This window comes from Eublepharis macularius, chromosome 12, assembly GCF_028583425.1.
Source record: "Eublepharis macularius isolate TG4126 chromosome 12, MPM_Emac_v1.0, whole genome shotgun sequence".
In the NCBI taxonomy this organism is placed as follows: Eukaryota; Metazoa; Chordata; class Lepidosauria; order Squamata; family Eublepharidae; genus Eublepharis; species Eublepharis macularius.
Window position 1 is genome coordinate 72138911 of NC_072801.1, and position 19017 is coordinate 72157927.

Genomic DNA, 19017 nt, shown 5'->3' on the forward strand with positions numbered 1-19017 from the left:
GACAAGTTGTCCACTCTTCTATAATGTTTGTAATTCCTTTTAAACATATTTTCTTTTAAGATGAAGACAAGGGGAAGGCAAAACCTTTGCACTTATGCTCTGCGGCCATTTGCTCGCAAAATAATTTCTCATATGTGAATTGTCAGATAATTAGGAGTTTCTGCAAAAATGGAAATCACTGTGCTCAACACAGGGTATCGTGTAACATTTGGAGATGGAACAAGATTGCTTGTCCTACCTTGTAAGTCTCCTTCATTTACATGATTCTTTCTTTCTTTCTTTCTTTCTTTCTTTCTGTCTTTCTTTCTCTTTCTTTCTTTCTTTCTTTCTTTCTTTTTCTTTCTTTAAGCATAGAATTAAAATAGCAGAGTTCGCGTAGGTGAGAAAATATCCTTCATTATGAAATAGCAATTGATTAATCTTCTTTGGAAAAATGCCACAGTGAGTGGGTAGCACCACAAGAGTGTCCGTAAGACTAGTTCATAAATTTTCTACCATAAGAACAAGAGATTTGCTTTTCAAAAATGCAAGTCAAGATTGGTGCTGCTACTAAAGTTGGACTGATGTATATTCATATGTGTAGGCTTCATAGCCCTACACATGGGTCTATGAGTCTATGGGTTATTTTATCCTGCTGATAGTTTGATGGGTAGCCGTGTTGGTCTATAGTAGAAGCGCAACATTTGGGTCCAGTAGCAATTTAAAAGACCAACTAGATTTCCAGATTATGAGCTGGACCCAAATCTTGTTCTTTATCCTGCTAAGACCAGGAGGTGAAAACATTAATGAAAGTTGAAGAAGAATTAGGGGAAGAGCAAAATATTTTTCTTATGGAAAAAATTTCTCTGTTCACCTGAGTGCTTAGAGGGGATTTCATGACACAGGCACATCATAAGCAAAGAGCTTCACAACCCCCTTAGTGCTCAGGCCAATTTTGTCAAGGTAGGAAACACTGTGCATCTGCAAGGAGCTGCTCGGTTAACCTTTGGAAATGGAACTAGACTGGTTGTGTTACCAAGTAAGTTTCAATGCTCATTTCCTTCCTTGGTGCTCAGTGTAACAATTCAGGGTACTCATTCTCCCAAATGTACCCAAAAGGCTTCCTGTAAAATCTCAGAATGTTCTCCAAATTTAATGAGACTTGCCTCCCATATGTGCTGTAGAATTACACCCCAAATCTTATATTATCCTATAAATTTGAGCACAGGCAAGAAGAAACACTGGCATGTTGAAGCCCCAGTCTGGTCTCTCTTCTTTCCTAGCCTCAGTTTATTGGATTTTATTTTAGATATTTTCACTTCCTTCCCCAATGGGGACCCAAAGGGGCTTAGCAACATGGTCCCCCCTCTCCATTTTATCCTCACATCAGCAACCTTGTGGCGTAGGTTGTAGGAGAGAATGACAGGTCAAAGGTCATCCAGTGAGCTTCCAGGGTAGGTTGAGGATTTGAACTTGGATTTTTCAGATCCTAGTTCGACACTTTAACTACCACACCACGCATGGTGTAGAGCAAGTGGAGTATGCCCATTACCTACTAACTACCAGACAGCATTTAAGCAGCAAGGATTTTGCATCGTTGCCTATAAAAAGAAACCCACCTTTATCTGTCAGTTATATAATCTGTAAATACGATGAAAATAATGCTTCTAGTTCCAAGAATACAGAGATAAAATAAGCATATAGGTAATACAGAATTCAGGTTACTTTGCCAAGAAATTTTGAACTCTGCACAGTAGCCAAATTACAGAAACAACCAAAAAGGCCCTTCCAAATCTATAGTGGCTTAAGCTTTTGTGCATGCTCAAATAGACCACCCAACTATTTTTTTTCTGTTGCAGTTTCCAAATCTTGGAGTGTCTTGTCTTTACCTGTTTTGTCCCACCATTAAGGCTACCATGTGGGATCTGATGAGGTGAACTTGCAGCCACAAATACTTATGCCACAGTGAATCTGCCAGTCTTGAAGGTGCCACAAAACTACTTTTTTTTAATTTAAAGGGATAAATGTGTAATGTTGGTTCACTGTACTTGATGGGGGAGGGAGTTTGACCATCCCAGAACTCAGTCCCATTGAACATGATACATGTAGCCTTTCATGAGTTTATGTTGAAGAGCAAAACACTGTGTAAACTATGCAAACAAAGTCACATTTGGATCTGGGACAAGATTACTTGTTCTACCCAGTAAGTCTCTGTTGTTTGCCTAATTCTTCTAATTTCATAATAATCACAGCAATACTGTACAGAATAATTCTGTTTAGGATTTTTCTTTCTTTCTTTCTTTCTTTCTTTCTTTCTTTCTTTCTTTCTTTCTTTCTTTCTTTCTTTCTTTCTTTCTTTCTTTCTTTCTTTCTTTCTTTCTTTCTTTCTTTCTTGTGTGGTATCACTGAAGTGGTACAATTACCAATAACCAGGGCTTTTTTTCTGAGAAAAGAGGTGGTGGAACTCAAGACCGCACAATGGCATCACTTTGAGTCAGCTGGAACAAGGGGGGAGTTTTTTAAAGTTTAAATTGCCCTTGGCGAAAATGGTCACATGGCCAGTGGCCCCGACCCCTGATCTCCAGACAGAGGGGAGTTTAGATTGCCGGACAATCTAAACTCCCCTCTATCTGGAGATCAGAAGGCAGGGCCACTGGCCATGTGACCATTTTTAAGAGGTGCCAGAACTCCATTCCACTGCGTTCCTGCTGAAAAAAAGCCCTGCCAGTAACTTAGTATATTGTTATTTCTTTGCCCACAGTGGATTGGGAAGATGCTATTTCAGGGACTAGAATTTTAATTTAATTTTAAAGAATTCAGGTGTCATGGTCATGGAAGCAAGATCTGGGAAAATATATATTGATTTTATTTACAAAATATAAATGCAGCCTCTCCAGGGACATGCTTGAGGTGGCTTACTAGGTAAGACAATGCAATCAAATCATTAAAACATTATAATAATTATCAATAATAAATACCTCTCCCAAACACAAGCTATTAAAAACGTGAGCAGAAGTATTTCAAATTAACTTTAAAAAGTGAGTATGTGGAAGGAAAGGAAGATTGCAGCTGTCAATAGTCTATAAACTCACTAAACTTCTTCCCAAAGCTGTAAAAGACTAAAAATATTTTTCCCCAAATACCAAATTGATGCATAATGAGATTGAGACAGCTGGTCATCTGTTTAATTGCTTTCAGGTGATATACTGGAAAGCCCAGTCCTGAGCTTGAAAGCAATTGAAGCTTGAAGGCGTTTGCTGATTAATATCAGGGGGTCCAAGGGTCACTGCAGCTGGTTTTTGTTTTTGTTCTGCCATCACATCCTGTCTTCTTTATCTGTGCCCATCTGGCCTGTCACCACAGCCTAGCCAGATTAATGGTTTAGCTTGCTGAAAAGGTTCTCTTTTTTTTTTATAAAGTTTTTTATTTTTTCAATATCTTGCTGAAAAGGTTCTCAACAAGGCTTAGATGCACCTGAGGAGTTTTTGCTAAGGTCAGTTTTACTGTGTGAATACAGCAGGCAATAAACAGATTTTTGGAGAAGGAACAAGATTAGTTGTACAGCCAAGTAAGTAACATAAAGTACAAGAAGGGCACCCACATTTCTTTGCATGTTTTGTGCACAGTTGGCATTTTTCCACCATTGGAAGTAGAATCTCAGAACACCTATGCTGATGCAACCAAAGGCCCATCTAATCAAGTATCTGAAGATTCATGGGCAGAGCATGGTTGATCCCCCCCTGATTATCGTAGATGTCCTGCCTTTCATGTGAAGATTTTATTGCTAGCTGTAATATCCAACAGTCTGCAAAAAGGCCCATTCTCCACATATCATGGTATGTAATCAAATGAGGTGGGCTGGTGGCAGTATATAGTACATCTCTTTTTTCCCCTGTAAACATTCTGGAGCAGTGGGCTGGAAATTATCTGACAGAGAGCGAGCGAGCAAAGCAGTGCATTCAAAATCTCTCAGATAATTTCACAGATAAATGGAGCAGTAAAATTGAATCTCATAGATCGAATAATACATTCCACCCAGTGCTCCACAAAAGATGCTCTATGTGAGAATCATTAAATTCAGACTCTTCCCAGATGTGCAATACTGTACTATGCTCAAGCCATTGAATAACCCCAGAAGATATTGTCACCATTTATGGTTCCAAGTCTTTCTCACTGTTGGATCCAGAAGGTATCCAGTGACTTCAGTGGACTGCTTAGGATTGCACTAGTGGGCGCCTAGAAGAAACCAGTAAAAGCACTGGATAACTTGCCCACTATGCCATAATGCTTTATTTCCATTGTAGCATGCTGTGTTAAGAGAAGGACATTGAACAGGACAGGGCAGGTCATACTGTGGACAGGAAGGGCCAGTGACTGGACTCAAATAGGAGGTTCTCATGCCAAGTATGAGACATGAATCACCAGAGGGATATCAGTTCATGCTAAGGTGGAAATCACTGTGCTGAAATACACTGGCAGGAAGACGGTATTTGGAACTGGGACAAGATTGCTTGTCCAACCCTGTAAGTCTCTTTTAGTTACTACAAAGCAGCATGTTAGAAAACCCAATCTGATTTTTTCTCCTTGTCATTTCTCTGTTTATTCACTTTGCTAGCTTTTGGGTCATTGTCAACTTTTTAATGAGTATGGGAGATAGAGAGCTTTCCACTACCACCAGCACAGTCTATCCCGTTCATTTCAAGGGAAAAAGTTGCCTCTCTTGTTGACCTGCTCCATCCATTGAATTGAATGGGGCCAAGTCACGTTTGTGAAAACTCGGCATATGAACTAGAACAGATTTTGTGCAATAAGCAGGAACTGCCTCGATTTCTATCTTGGTTGAAGACAGTATGGATATATTGACTTTGCCAAAATCACTTTGGGTGGTGGCTCATGCTGTCTTCCCATATTCAGTACGACTGCCTGCTATTTTGTTGGTGCTTTAGGTGGAACTCCTGAGGATTTGTGAAGAGGAACAGATAGATGAAGTAATAGGTAGAAGCATTTGGAGAGCATGCCTAAGCAGGACTCCTCAGAAGTCATTTCCATGTTATCCAGTGGGGCTTGCTCCCAGGAAAGTGTCCTTAGTATTGCAGTCTGTGGCTTGGATCCAAAGATGTGCAAGTGGAAACATAAATGGACTTTGTACATTTCTGCTTGTTCAGGATCTCATCTAACACCTAGCACTTTCCTCCCTGCAAATTATAATGCCCAGAAATTGGTTGCAATTGTGAAAATGGAAACACAAGTAGGTATAAAGACATTTGACTCAGCACAAATGACTATTGTGATCTTTTTCTTACAATAGCTTTAGTGCAACTGGGAATTTTGTGCTAGATCCAACCTCATGTTGCTTATCTTTTTTTAAAAAACCTCCAGGCAGGGTTATGGTAAAGTGGGTTCTATGTGAATGAAAAATAGAAAGATTTGTTCAGTCATCTTGGAAAGGTGACTTTAAAAAAAAAAAAGAGAGAGATGGATTTACAACACAGTAATATGACAGAAAAAATGAAATAGAAGAAATTAAGTTTAATTGGTTGCAGTGCAAAGGAGCTAAGTACACCCTTAAACTCTCCCATTGGAACAAATGTAGTTTGAAAAGTTGTATTTTAACTAAATAATCACCAGTTTCTATTTCAAGCAGAACTGACTGAGGAAGAAACCATGGCCATTTCCACACGGCTTACCTCTGCCCATAATGACCCGGTAGATCGTGCAAAAACACGGAACATCGCGTTTTCTCGCGCGAGATTTGCACGACGTCACATGACATCGTGCAACTCTCGCTCAAGAAAACACGATGTTCCGCATTTTTTGCGCAATCTACCAGGTCGTTATGGGCAGAGGTAAGCCGTGTGGAAACGGCCCATATATACCCCAATATCAAATCAGTTTGTGGGACATCTCACTTAAGATCTCAAATTCTGATTGTGAGAATCTGATATATGAGTTTGGAGTGATGTGCCTCCAGGTCTCGGAAGAGAATTTTGAAAGAATAAAAAAATTCTCAAACATTCTGAATTGTAGCTCTTGTGTTAGAATGTATTCTTCAGTCGTCTAACCTGTATGCCAGATGCAAATTGCTGGAGGTTTTTGAAGGTCTTCAGATCAATGTGGGTATGGAAGTGCACAAAAGCAGATCTTTGGTAAAGGAACCCTTCTGAGGGTGATTCCCAGTAAGTAGCCTGGCTTGTTTTCCTTGAAGAAAATGTCAAATGGGTAACAGTGTTGTGTGATGAATGGCTTTGAGCAACAGCAGGTAAGCCTGCAATCCTAAGCAAAGTTATGCCCCCTCCAAGCCAATTTACTTCAACAGACTTTGAATGGTGTTACTCTGTTTAGGATTGCACTGGAAGTGTTCGTTGTCAGGTTTCTAGCAACAAATTACATTTACATTTGGAAGAGCTCTTTGGAAACACTAGTCTTTTTATGAATACTAACCTGGATGATAAGGATTAGCCAGATGACCCCGAAAGGTCCCTTTTTGTCAAGGCAGAAAACACTGTGGGTTGGGCAGCGGGAACACTAAGCTAACATTTGGAACTGGCACCAGACTGAGGGTGATACCAAGTAAGTTCCAACCATTAATTCCTTCCAAGGTGCCCTCCACTTCCCTGCCCTATACATATTCATAAAGATTTGGGATTGATTATGCCATTTTTTCCCTAGTCGAAAGGAGCCCCTTATGAACACTGAAAAGGCTATGTGGGAATTGAATGGGCAGCAGCTATACCATATAGAGGGTGCATTGTGGAAGGGTCTGGTGAGATCAAGTTGAAAGCTAGCAGGATCCAGCCTTTAGCCTGTCTTTTCTCCATCCAAGTTGAACATAGAGAAGGAACTAGGAAGTTAATGCTATTCCATATAGCAGGACCAATTTCCCTAAACCATAGGCTTGCTCAAACCTCTCCTTCATTGGCTACATTAAAAATGACCTGAGTGTTCCCTTTTGATCCCACACGTACATTCTAGTATGGCCAAATGCCCTCATTTAAGCAAGTGTCTTCTAGCGATCAGCGTCCACTGAAGAAACATCTTTCGATATTAGTCATACAGAAACTGTAGGAAAAAAGTTGATCTCTTTCACACAGCCCAACGTAGGCAAGAGTTAGGAATTGACTGTTTCTGAAGCTATGAAAATAGTTTTTGAATAAATAGCATGCTTAATTTTCTCACTTAAAATGAATGGGGGTTTAAAGTTATTTATTTGAGTGGTTTATGACCTGTTTCAGAAAGAACTGGGCAAAAAATTGTTTGGGAGAAAAGTTTCGCTCTAGTTTTGAAATGTAAAATTTTGGTGCAGCAATTCGTATCCTCAGTTTGCATGTAGCTATCTGAAAAATCAAGAATCTCATGGCTTGAATTTCAAAATTTCTTATATGAATTTCAGCTCTTGATTTGGAACTGATCTGTAAAGGATGGAGACAGAAACAATAAAAGTACTAGAGGTTTTTGAGGGGCTCCAAAGCACTGTGTGTATGATGGTACATATAAAGTGATCTTTGGCAAAGGAACCATTCTGAAGGTGAATCCCAGTAAGTACCCTGGCTTAGATTTTTGTGCTCAATATTCAACAGGGTGGACTATTTATTTCACTAATAGTTAAGGGCAACTGCAAGATTTAAGTCCAGTAGCTCTCTTCATCAGACTGTCAAAAGCTTATACCCTGGAAATCATGTCAGTCTTTAAGTTGCTGCTTGTCTTGAATCTTGAACTTCTACTGAGACCAACATAGCTACCTGCCTGAACTATCTTCACACAGATGACCAGAGCTCACTGTGGGAATTTCTAACAAGAAATCTAATTGAGAAAAGGGATATTTCTTACCTCAGCCCAGATCTCATCATTTTGAAAACAGCGGTCCAAATTTTTATACTTGAGAATGAGAACACAAGAATGTCCTTTTGGGATCAGATCTCGTTGATCCATTTATCTGGAGGTGCTGGGAATTGAACCTGGCTGGGATCACCTCTACCACTGAGCCACGTGTGTGTGTTATGTGTCATCAAGTCCCCTCTGATCTCTGGCAGCCCTATGAATGAAAGACCTCCAAAACGTCCTATCATTAACACACTTGCTCAGATCCTGCAAACTGGAGGACGTGGCTTCTTTTAAGCCATCTTGTTTTAGCCAGTTTGGTGTAGTGGTTAAGAGTGCGAGACTCTAATCTGGAGAACTGGGTTTGATTCCTCACTCCTCCACTTGAAGCCAGCTGGGTGACCTTGGGTCAGTCACAGCTTCTAGGAGCTCTCTCAGCCCCATCCACCTCGCAGGGTGATTTGTTGTGGGGATATTAATAACGTACTTTGTAAACCACTCTGAGTGGGTGTTAAGTCATCCTGAAGGGTGGTATATAAATTGAATGTTGTTGTTGTTATTCCTCTTTCCCTTTTGCCTTCTACTTTTCCCAATGTTATTGACTTTGCCAGAGAGTCTTGTCTTCTCATGATGTGACCAAAACCACTGAGGGCCAAGCTACACATGATGAATGACACTTGAACAGCAAGTGTATTTCTCCCTGTTCACTTGCCCTCCACTCAATCCACTTGCCGTTCAAGTGTCATTCGTCATGTGTAGCTTGGCCCTGAGTCACAGACCCTCCCTGATCAGGACGCCTGGTTCTACTTGTTATCACTTCTTAGTTTCAGTCAACTTCTTGTGCCTCAGGCATTTTTTTGTCAAGGCAGGATACACTGTGGGTCTGACAACTGGAAGCTAATTTTTGGTAGTGGGACTAAATTGGTTGTGGCGGCAAGTAAGTTTCAACTTTTAATTACTTTGTTTGTGTTCAGTTACTGTCCCACATGCCCGCATCTGCCAAAGACTTGGTATTTGTACATTTATGTTACACAACTTGAACATGTCAGAACAATCCAACAGACAGTGTAAGTCTATAAAACCATGCCAGCCCCCCACCCCCTTCCAAGGCATGGACATGCCCAGAGAATCCTACTTATACCCCCCTTTTCCATTCACTATAGTAAAAACTGTTTCCTTCAATCCTCTTAAGAAAGTGGAATTACTACAGTAGAGAGGCTACAGAAAAAATCACCTTTCCTTTCACGGCCATTGTGCTAGATATAGGAATAGTGCAGAAATCTTTGTCTACTTCTGCTTCTGCTATACATTTAAAGGAATGCTGGAAGTGTACCGGCAATGCACAAAATCACTGGCAATGTGCAATCACTTTCTAAGCATTGTATACTCTTTTAAGACCTATTGAGGTTAAGTGCATGCTTGCATTTCTTCCACTAAAATCAACAGAGTTTAAAAGTGGTCCATGTTGTATGAATCATGCACTTACACAAAAGTATTCCCATATTTACTTCTGTGAGTCCACAAATACACGGAGATTGAATAACATTCACAAGACAGAGAATCTTCAATTTGTGGAAAACAAAGTTCCTAGTCCTCAGTCCTCCAGAAAGGCATTTAAATTGTGGTCACTGCAGAAGAGTGGGTTTTTCCTGGAACTGAATTTCTTTGCCAAATAATTGGTATTTATTTTTACTTGTTCTAATATTGACCAGATTGCTGCACTTTTCAGTTAACAATCCCAGGAAATTCCCTCACATGAACCCTGACAGATACAGCATTGCATAAGTTTATGTAGAAGTGAAAAACACTGTGCGAATTATGGCGAGAAGGTGATATTTGGATCAGGAACAAGATTGGTTGTCCTACCCTGTAAGTCTGATTTGTTTGGTTAACAAACAGCCATATTTCCCCCAAACATGCCTTTTCTTTTTTGCTAGTATTTTGCTCCTTTCTGGAGATAGATAAAGATGGGTAGCTGTGTTAGTCTGTCCATAACAGTAGAAAAGAGCAAGAGTCCAGTAGCACGTATAAGAGTAACAAAATTTGTTGTAGGCTATGAGCTTTTGTGAGTCACAGCTCGCTTCTTCAGATACAAAGAAATATCTGAAGATACAAAGAAGTAACTTCATATCTTCAGATATGAAAAAGTATCTGAAGAAATGAGCATGCAAGCTCATGCAAGCTCATACCCTACCACAAATTTTGTTAGTCTTATAGGTGCTACTGGACTCTTGCTCTTTTCCACTTTTCTTCTTTCTGTTAGTCTCTTTATCCAACTCTTAATTTCTTTTCCCAGGATCCAGCAATATGAGCTCTGGGACTCTGAACAACACTGAGGCCATTTCCACACACGTTGAATAATGCACTTTCAATGCACTTTTGCAATCCTTTTGAAGTGGATTTTTTGTTCCACACATGGAAAATCAGTTTCAAATGTTCACTAAAGAGTATTGAAAGTGGATTATCCAACGTGTGTGGAAGCAGCCACAATGTTCCTTAGAATGTGTTAACCCCAGTTGTTTTTCACATACATTACTCTTCCATAAATGAATAAATGAGTGGATTGTGTTCCAAGAATGAGTTATATGATCCCATCACTCTACTCAGCTATGTTTAAGCCTTCCATCAACCAAATCACATTTATCTGAAATAGAGTGGTAGGATAGAACACAATGTCTCAGGGCCAAGCTACACATGACGAATGACACTCGAACGGCAAGTGGATTGAGTGGAGGGCAAGCGAACAGGGAGAAATACACTTGCTGTTCAAGTGTCATTCGTCATGTGTAGCTTGGCCCTCAGGCAGAATGGAATTAAACTGAGATTGTGGGAGGGAAATCTCAAATTCCAAAGTGGGAAATTTCTGTGTGTTTATTCTCTTTCAATTCTGTTCACTTGAGGTCTCGAACAGCTGCTAAGAATTTATATTTAGGCAGTTAATGGGAAACTACCCATGTAATGATAGGTTTTATGCAGTTGATTTAGAATGTTTCCTTATTTCTACAATGGCAGCCAAAAATCTAGCAACACTATATGTAACCCATCCATCGTTATTGCTCTGTAGCCTGGAAGTCTCGGCAACTGGAGAAACAGAATCCTTACTAATTAGAGGGGAAATCAGCTCCTAAGTTTTAAAAATTCAGGACAGCTTAACAGTATATGGTCAAAGTATTCACACTTTCTAGATTTGTAGATGAATATGTGGAAAGCCAAAGAACTCAAAATACGCTTTTAGGATTTGATATATGAATAAGTTATGGGATTATTTTTGTGTGTCCAGAACAGGAATTGATATTTACTGCTGCAAAATGCACATAGAATCCAAATATACATGAGGATGCAAAAAGGAACCATTTTTGAAGGTGACTGCCAGTAAATACTATGGCTCACTTTCTCTTGTCAAATCAGGCCAGTTTGATGTGAGAACCATTTTGGTGTAGTGGTTAAGAACGTGAGACTCTAATCTGGAGAACCAGGTTTGATTCCCCACTCCTCCGCTTGCAGCCAGCTGGGTGACCTTGGGTCAGTCACAGCTTCTAGGAGCTCTCTCAGCCCCGCCCACCTCACGAGGTGATTGTTGTTGTGGGGATAATAATAACATACTTTGTAAACTGCTCTGAGTGGGTGTTAAGTTGTCCTGAAGGGTGGTATATAAACTGAATGTTGTTGTTGTTGTTAAAACATGCAATAATAGTTATTTCTGAAACATTTTGAGTCCCAGCAATGCAACACTTCTCATGAGTCTGTCTATGGTCAGAAAGTTTTCCTAGATGGTAGCCCCAAACTCTATTCACTGCCCAAACTGACTGTTCAAAATGCTTGTGAAGAGAAGAAAGTGACTTTCCCCCAAAATATTTAAGTGGGATTAAATGGTGAGAATGTCCCTATTGCCCTGACCAATTTCAGTCTTTACTCAGTGCGTTCCTTGTGCCGCTGGCAATTTTTGTCAAGGCAGGAACTGCTGTGGGTCTACCAGTGGCACCTGGAAGCAAATCTTTGGAAGAGGGTCTAGATTGCTTGTGATTCCAAGTAAGTTTCAGGCTTTTTCTGTGGCATTTCCGAATAGCCTGTCCTATCCCATCTACATCCTTCAAAGCTTGGGTTGGCTTTATCCCATAGAAGTAAAACAGAGGAGGAACAACCTGAGACAAGACTCATTAGTAAACTTTCATCACTTCCTTCAAGGCATGTTTATGCTTATACTGGATCCATCAGTTTTCCTTAGATGCTTTAAACAGGTGGGTGGTCCTGAGATCCTATAATCAGCAAGCACTAACCGCTGGTAAAGAAACATCTTTGGGTACCAGCTAAATAAAAAATAGACAAAAATAGTGTCAGAGGGTAGCCATGTCGGTCTGCAGTAGAAGAGGAGAATTTGAGTCAGTATCAGCTTAAAGACCAAAAAGATTTCCAGGGTATAAGGTTTCAAAAGTCAAAACTCTCTTTGGCCATTTCCACACACATTGAATAATGCTCTTTCAATGCACTTTCGCAATCCTTTTGAAGTGGATTTTTTGTTCCACACATGGAAAATCAGTTTCAAATGTTCACTAAAGAGTATTGAAAGTGGATTATCCAACGTGTGTGGAAGCAGCCTTTGTAGACCAAAAAATGGCTGCAAATTGTTATGCTCTAGGACTATAACAGTGTTCCTTGCATACTTTTAAATAAACACTGATGGTTTTAGGTGCTATTAAGAATTCACCGAATTCTGGATGTAAGTGGAATTTCATTCCAGCTCTTCTTTTAGGAGTGATTCCTTAAGAGGAATCAGGTGACATAGTGCTAAGAGTTTTTGAGGGGCTTCAGATCACTGTGGGTATGGAAGTACAGATAAGGTGATCTTTGGTAAAGGAACCAACCTGAAGGTGATTCCCAGTAAGTATTCTGGCTTGTTGTTTCTCCTGATAATGTCAAATAGGGCAAAAAGTCAAATGGGTAATTTTCAAGAGAACTACAAATGGGCCCAATTGTCATGATGGAGTATCTGGGAAGAAATCTAATTTTGTGGGAGAGCACAATTATGGTGCCACTCCCTTATCATTTTTAAACTGTTTTTTAAAATATTAATATTGACCATAAGAACAAAATAGTTTGACTGTATCAGCTAAAGTCCATCTTTTCTAGTATTCTGTTTGACCAGCAGCTAGCCAAATGCTTAAATAAAATCTATTGATTCCAAGTCTTAATGTTTAACTTGATGGGAACATTCTCAGTAAGTCAAAGGACCAAGCCCTCCTTTTCTTGAGTTTTCAATGGACCAGTCCATCTTTGTAAATGACATTCTAGATGGATGTATTTATGCTAAGGTGAAGATCACTGTGTAAGCTATGGGAATGACAAGCTGATATTTGGATCTGGGACAAAGTTGATTGTCCGACCCTGTAAGTCTGTGGCACTTCTCCTGGTGTTTTCCCTCTGGGCTGTAATTTGTTTCTTTACTTTGCTGTCTCTTAATTGTCCCCAATTTCTCCCACAATCCAACAAAGTGTAGGCTCATAATGTCTTCTCCTACCACCATCTGTTCATCTTTCCCCATATCTATCAAGTCAACATCCCCACTTCTGCATGAGAGTTACCATTTTGTCAAGCCCCCCGCTTGAGTTTTTGGCTTAGTCTAAAACACTGTGTGGATTCTAGTGGTAACAAAGTCACCTTTGGTGGTGGCTCAAGACTTCTTGTCACACCCAGTAAGTATCAGCTATTTTGTTTATGGCTCAGATGGAAATTTTGATTACTTTAGACCAAAAGACCTAGAGATGAGAGGAATCTATGAGCATGGATAGATGGGAGAACAAGGAGAAAAAACCATGCTGCTAATGTGTTCCTTCTTTGAAGGGAAAGAAACGGACAGATGATTTCTCTATAGGATAAAAGAAAATCCAAGGATTGGGACGTCCTATGTGAAATAGAGACAATAGTTTTCTGTTTAAATGGCAGATTCACCCCGTTGTAATGTGACTGAGAATGAAATAGAAGAACCAGTTTCATACAATTCATTCCAAGAGTTTTAAATGATATACCCAAATAGTTGCCAACTCTTCAACCAGCCACGGCAGCTGTGTCTTTAAAAGCAGCTTGACCAATGAACACTAGGAGGTAATACTCTTTATCTCTTGGAATGCTTTACTAGGTGATATCTATACATGTTGGAACATTGTTTTAGTCAGTTGGTGTTGGTGACCCTAGATATATTCGAATCAGAGAAATACCATTGAAATTCTGTTGGTTTTGATAGGAAGGAATCGAAGGAGAAGCTTCCAATAAAATTAACTAGGTGTATTGTCGAAGGCTTTCACGGCCGGAGAACGATGGTTGTTGTGGGTTTTCCGGGCTGTATTGCTGTGGTCTTGGCATTGTAGTTCCTGACGTTTCGCCAGCAGCTGTGGCTGGCATCTTCAGAGGTGTAGCACCAAAAGACAGAGATCTCTCAGTGCCACAGCTGCTGGCGAAACGTCAGGAACTACAATGCCAAGACCATGGCAATACAGCCTGGAAAACCCACAACAACCAAAATTAACTAGGCATTAAAGTTCTTTTCTTGACTAGATCATGGCTGGCAAATATTTCAAGGGGAACTGAGATAAACTGCAAAAGGAGCAAAATTTCACTCAGATTCTCAAATGCCAAGTTTGTGAAAATTTTGTTGATGTCCTTAAATGCTGCCCCCTCCACCCCCCGGGTCAATCTGAAAAGCCAATGACTTCAAAATCTTAATTTCAGAGTTGGATCAATGATTCTGGAGTAATTTTCCAGGTTTGGAAAGGGGTTTTGAAGTTGTGGGATTCATTGAATATTTTGAATAGAGTTGAGGTTTCATGCGGGCTTTTAATAAACGAGATAGCCAGGGGTGACAACACACAGTGGAGGTTTTGGAAGGGCTCCAATTCACTGTGGGGATGGAAATTTAGAAAAACTAGTGTTTGGTAAAGGAACTGTTTTGATGGTGTATCCTAGTAAGTATTGATGCTTGTTTTCTCAAATGATGAAAAGAATTGGGGGAAATAATCATGTGACTAATAGGTGATCTTTGTTTGTTTCTTTACTGCCTCTCCAGAAAAAATTGCCAGAGGTTTCTCACAACATATTTTTTAAAACTGATATAAATCCAGAAAACCAACAAGCAACAATTTAAAATAAAACAGCAGTAAATATTAAAGAAAACAACTAAAACATGTTCTCATCCTCCACACATTCATGCATATCTTTAGTTAGAACCTAAATATGTGCCCTGCACAGTATATGTTTATAGGCTATGCACACTGGTTTGGGGGCACTGCAATCTATACCTATCAGTGTGTGGTAGGGAGAGAATCTCATCCAGTGGCCACACTGCCTGCACGGGTTAATTCAAAGATCTGAATAGACTCTACAAGCAGCATGTCCAGTGGGTGAGATTCTGTCCCTCCCCCATTACACATTCATATGCACATATAAGTCAATAGGATGAACTGGACTGCTGAAATGGCCCTAGGGTAATCCAAGTTTAGCAGCTCTCGTGAGCTCAGACCTGGCCAGGTGACAGAGACAGGCATAGGTTTGTCTATGAGCCAAGCTACAAGTAACAAATGATCGAGAGGGTGTGATCGAGTGGAGGGCAAGTGGAGCACAAGTGAACAGGGAAGAATACATGTGAGTCTGTTCACTTGCCATTCAAGTATCATTTGTCACTTGTAGCTTGGCCCTGTTACCTCTTCCCACAGTGCTACTGGCCACATCCAAGCAGGAGTCATTCAGAGCCACCTGGGCAAGGTCTTTGTGCCATCACCAGCCAAGTCAGAGTGAACATTGCCTGGGAACATTTTCTGGCATATGAACACGATCATAACTCTGGATTTGTTGGCCAGGATCTGAAAGGCTATTTTAAGGCACTCCCAAACCAAAGAAATCTTTTTGAAATTCTTCCCAGCCCTAGAAATGATCTGATAAACAGGGGACTGCATTTACAGAATAAGAAGACCAAAGCGGTATTGAGCGTGCAAAACCCAATAATTAATCCAACCACTTCCAGCTTATACTGCACCTTCTAATGTGATTTAAATAATTCCCACTTCACTCACATTTTTAAAAAGATGTGCCCCAGAGAACAGAAATGTGAGAGAGGCCTTTTATTGCTTGAATTTGTTTTTGAAAGGACATGTAGCACAGTGTTATGATGGAGGATACAAGTTCACCATTGGGAAAGGAACTCAGCTGTTGGTGAAACCCAGTGAGTAACCAGATACATGGGTTTTTTTATTTAGTTGCTGCCTCTCCTCTTCGGCACAAGTGCTGAATAATCCACTTTCAATCTACCTCAGTGATCATTTGCAAGTGAATTTTGCTGTTTCGCTTGGTAAAATCCAGTTTCAAGGGGACTCACAAAATAAAATAAGGGGAGGTCATTAAAATCAAATAATTAACATGAACAAGCCAATTTTTTTTAAAAAAAACAGCTAATAAAAATGCAGCGGTTAGCAATAAACGGTGGAGTTTTCCTCTGGTGTATGGACATTTGCTTTGATGGAAGAAGCATGTTCCACCAGAGGAAGGCTCTTTGCACCGGGAGAAGACTCCTTGCGCTAGAGCATGGATCCACCAGAAGTAGAACAGAATCTTTGCATCCAACACAGGAAAAGGCTTTAATGGCAGCGGAATCATGGATCTTGGAGATATGGAATGTCCGTATTCAGAGGTAGGACACAACTGAATACTAGTTAGTGGAGAGCAACTAGGACGGTCGTGTCTTCAAAGACCACTTGTGGTTCTTCTAGGAGCGCCTGGTTGGACACCATGATAAAGAAGATGCTGTAGCAATTTCGAAATTCCCAAATTAACTATTTTGCCACAACCTTGAATGACTATTCCATGCAATCCAAATTAGGGTACCACAATGCCTTTTTCCTTACATGCCATGGATGCAGTAAGGATTCTAAATCCTGATATTGATTCTAAATCCTGATTGATTCTAAATCCTGATATTGATTCTAAATCCTGATATTGACTCTGAAAATGACCCAGAATATGGTAGTTAAGTACATTTCTTTCATATTTATACGACAGAGTAGATCTCTAGGTAACAACTGAGTAGGGAACTTGTTTTAGAGATTACTTATTCGTTAGTATGAAGAATAGAAATCTTGGGAGTTTTCCAGAAAAGAATTTAAAAGTAGATAAACCCTTAATTTGTATGTTTCACAAAGACCAATGGGCAGCTTGTTCCTTGGGAACAAACCGAAGGATCCCATTTTGTAAAGGTGTATCTGACAGTGTTAACACTGGTGGATTCAACAAACCGATATTTGGAAGTGGCACCAAAGTTATAATTATACCTGGTAAGATGACCTTCCTAAATATGCCTTTTAAAAGGTGATTTTGTTAGGATTTACCTTTGAGAAAGATTTACCTTTCCACAGTGTTATTTAGTTTATCCTTTACCATTTTAAGATAAACTGTCCTTTCATTTTATTATTGCACCAATTTCTAGATCAATTTTCAAGGAGACTTGCAGCCTTGAGAGAACTGTGCTTGGAGATAGATGCTTGGATGGATGCATATATTTCAATTTTATCATACCTTAGACTTCTAGATGTTGGAGACAAGCTATGGTTATCATTATTATGAACCATATCAAGGAGTCTGGTTTGGCATCTTTGCTTACGAAGACAATGCCGAGACAGGTGGACCATTGATCTGATCTGACATGGCTTTTCTTATAATCCCATTTGCAAACTGAATGTTCTGCACAGTACCACCCTAAGTAGAGTTATACTTTTTCTAAATCGATGGAAGGCAATGGGTTTAGAAAGGTGTAACTCTTTCTAAACCCATTAAATTAAACTAAGAAGAACTGCTCAGTTCATGGCAGAGATGAAATTCAGACTTGCAACTCAGTCCTCTTGTCAGCATATTAAACTAGCTCTTGTGTCTCTCGCCAGAATTACATACTTTCAAACCATCCATTATTTTGTTAAATCTTAGCAAGCCCGAGAGACACAGACCATTCTCTTAGGAGCAAATGAATACATAAATAAATTCAACTGAGAAATTATTAATATTTCCTGTTATACATGGAAACAGTTTCCTTCTTTAGTGATTGTTCACCATCACAATCTGAAGAGCCACTGATCTCTTCAGAGAAGAATCTCTGTCTGTATTTAGAAAGGATGGATCACAAAGCTTTCCTTGAGTCACCAAGAGTTTTGCTAGGTAGATCGCCAATCGCCATCACTGAACAAAATGCTAAGCTAGAGAATCCATTGTTCTGAAAATCCAATGTATCTGAAGAGAGGATCTTTGACTCGAAAGCATATACCCTGAAAAACTTGTTGGTCTCTAAGGTGTCATTGGACCCCAGTCCTGCTGTTCTACTGCAGACCAACACAGCTACCCACCCAAAACATTGTTCAGATGTAGCAAAGCATCAGTTCTACTATACCCCCTCCATCCAAATTTGATAATGTTTAAAATAGCAGTTAAGTATAGATTCTGAGGAAGCACAGTCTGTCTTAAAGCACAGTGTAAACCATGTTCTTTTGGGGAAAGGAACAGAATTATCATTTGGTACCCAGTGAGTAAATAGCATCCTTCAATGATGGCCAACACCCAAAGGTGACTTTAGGACTAGTAGGAGCTTTTAGGCACCCAGCTTATTTTTCATTGGTCCCCTCCCTGTATGAACAGCATGTTTCTTCTATTAGTAAAGAAAAGTGAGGATATGACATTTTGTGATGTGTCACCGAGAGGCAGTTTTTGTCACAATGGCAATCACTGTGTGACCAAGGCTTCAAATTCTTCTTTGGAAGTGGCACCAGACTTCACATTAAGCCAAGTAAGATGTGATTAATTTATTTGAAGCCAGTTTGGTGTAGTGGTTAAGAGCAGCAGGACTCTAATCTGGAGAACCGGGTTTGATTCCCCACTCCTCCGCTTGAAGCCAGCTGGGTGACCTTGGGCTAGTCACAGCTTCTAGGAGCTCTCTCAGCCCCACCCACATCACAGGGTGATTTTCATGAGGATAATAACAACACACTTTGTAAACTATTCTGAGTGTGGCATTAAGTTGTCCTGAAGGGTGGTATATAGAAAGGATGTTGTTGTTAGTGCAAAAGAATTTGAGAAACTAGTTTTTGTGATGGGAAAAGATGAGTCAGAGTAGACTGGGAAGATGCCAGAGTTTCCTGTCCCTGGGCTGGATGGATCCAACCAGCTGTTTTCCTATAAAAAGAGGGGAACGAGGAC